This window comes from Gallus gallus, chromosome 2 (genome assembly GCF_016699485.2).
Source record: "Gallus gallus isolate bGalGal1 chromosome 2, bGalGal1.mat.broiler.GRCg7b, whole genome shotgun sequence".
Taxonomy (NCBI): Eukaryota; Metazoa; Chordata; class Aves; order Galliformes; family Phasianidae; genus Gallus; species Gallus gallus.
The window spans coordinates 37106523-37109302 of record NC_052533.1 but is presented as its reverse complement, the minus strand read 5'-3'; positions in this window follow the sequence as shown (position 1 = coordinate 37109302).

Below are 2780 nucleotides of genomic sequence, written 5' to 3'. Positions count from 1 at the left end.
GCGGCACCGCCGGGCCCGCCCCGCCCCGCCCCCGGCAGGCCCCGCCCCGGCCCCGCCCCGCCCGCCCCCCTCACCCAGTGACACACTTTCCGCGCGGCGCGGGGCGGCGGCGCTCACGTGCGGCGGGCGCGTGCGGGCGGCGGGGGGGGCCGCGGGCCGCCGGGGTGACGCGGGGACAGGCGGCAGCGGGGGGGATGCGCGCCCAGAGGGGACGGCGGCCCGGACTGAGCCGGCGCTGCGCGGCCGGGGGCGAATCTGGGCCGTGTTCCCCGCGGCTCCTATCCGCAGTCCGGGGGGTGCTCGGCCCGCGCGGAGCCGCCCCTTCCTGCCCGTGTGGGGAGGCCCTCCCGGCGCCGGAGCGTAACCCCGGGCACCGGGAGCTCGTTGTAGGGCGGGTGGGTCGAGGCGGGCCCGGTGCCCCCGCCGTGGCTCTCATCTGAGCCCCAAACTTTGCGAAGAGGAAAACTACGTTGACGTGAAGAGCGCCGAGGGCAGCATCCTTTCCAGCCTCAGCACCGCCCGGCGTTCTCTGTTTCTTTCTGTCACCTCAGAGCAATCCCAGCCCCCTCCCACCTTGCTGGCTGACACGTTTACAGGTCTGCAGTAGCTCCCAGCACTCCTCCCTGCTAACTTCCAGCTTATGGTGGTTTATCTATAGGGAAAGTTGTCCTGCCCCATACTCTGTCCCTTTGCTCCCCGATGTCCCCCACCCAGCACGGGGCTGTCTGCCCTGAGCTCGTCGTGCTCCACAGCTGCGGGTGGAAGCAGTGCACGGAACCACAGAGCCGTGGAATCACTGAGGTTGGAAAGGTCTCTAAGGCCATCTATCTAATCCAGTCATGGGCCCATCCCCACCGTGCCCCGTGACCGCGTCCTTCAGTGCCACAGCTACGTGGTCCTTGGACACCTCCAGGGGTGGTGGCCTCCCTGGGCAGCCTGTTTCAGTGCATCACCACTCTGAGAAGAATTTTTTCCCAGTATCCAACCTGAACCTCCCCTGGTGCAACTTGAGGCCATTCCTTCTCATCCTATCCTTGTTACCTGGGAGAAGAGGCCAACCCCACCTCGCCACAACCTCCTTTCAGGCAGTTGTAGACAGTGTTCAGGTCTCCCCTGGGCCTCCTCTTCTCTAGACTGATCAATCCCAGCTCCCTCAGCCGCTCCCTATAAGCCTTGTGCTCCGGTCCTCTCACAGCTTTGTTGCCCTTCTCTGGACACGCTCCAGGACCTCAAATGTCTTTCTTATAAGTGAAGGGCACAAAAGTGGGTACAGCACCCAAGATGCATGCAGGCAGGCTGCTTCCCCTGGCTGAGGCACCATCCCTGCATCTACAGCCACTTTAAAGCAAAGCTTTCCTTGCTGTCTTCGGTTAGCAGCTTACATGCTGCTCTCTGATAGCTTCTGTGATGACAGCTACAGCCCTGACTTCTTTCCCACATTAGCGATATAAATAACTCGCCTAATGAATCCCAGCCTCTGGAAGCCAGTGGAAATTTTCTTATCGATTGTTCAGCCCTGTGCAGTGCTTCCTGACCCCTTGCCCTACTTATTTCCCACTTCTATTCCACATGTGCATCTCACTGTTCAGCTGGTTGCACTTTTTCTCTCCTCTCTTAAAGCAAAACCCCAACAAGGAGGTCCCAGGGGTCTTCGGCTTATCACTGCATCCCTGCGCAGGCTGAATATGTGCAGAATGCTTTGGGAAGAAGCAAAAGCTAAATATAGAACAGCCAGAGCCTACCCATTAAGGGCATGCCTGCATGGCACGAGTGCAACCAGCTCGGGTACCGGGAGCGGGGTAGTCATGGAGCTAAGTATAACCGGGAGAGAGGAACTGGCTCACAGCTTGTTCACCCGCTCACACATCCTGTCCCTCTGTGCCAAGTATCAGAGGCTTGGAGGAGGATATAGAAGCATAATACCAGCATAATAGCTGGTTAAATGCTAATTTGCCCATAGGACAACTTTCTTCCTGATTCAGCTTTGGAGCAGCTGGGTTATGGCCTGAAGCGCCCAACAGTTGTGCTTTTCTGTCTGACCAAGTGTTATTGCAGGTATGCTTTTTATTCACAGAAATGGGTAATACAAGGGGCTTCTAGGCTGCTTATAACTCTGGGAAACAGATTTTAATGGAAGGTGAGGGCTCGGACATTTATTTCAGAAAGACCAAACATCACAGGATGCTTTCCTGTGCAACCTGCTCTAGGAAACCTGCCTTAGCAGGGGGTTGGACTGGATGACCTGCAGAAGTCCCTTCCAACCCCTATGATTCCGTGATCCTACGATTCTGTGATCTTGCATTGATGAAGCCCGTAATATATGGTTATAATATCACTGTTTACCTTTTCCTTCTGTGCTATAAATTGCCTAATCTGCTGGCGCACCATCTGCTTAACCAGAGGGGAAATCGCCAGCTAATGAAACGAAGATGGGAATATTTATTGCTTGATTGGGCCAATCGCAATTTTTGGAAGGCAAGCAGAGTGGATTGTGCTAAGGATGCACAAAAAGCTGCCCTTTGCTCTCACTGAAGCTCCGAGACTTAGAGTCACAGTGACCAGCCCTTTTGTTACAAGAACCATTGCTCCAGAGGGAGAGCGTTGCCTTTTTACATCCAGACAAAACAATGACATCTCCCCTGGGAAAAACCAAGGCATGTTCTGGCCCAGAGAATTATTACACAAAAATACCCAAAGCACAGTTTGCGATTTAAGGGCCAGGACAGCTTCTTACTTTTAGCAGCTCTATGTAGCACAGTATTTCCCTGAGCCCAGCCTCG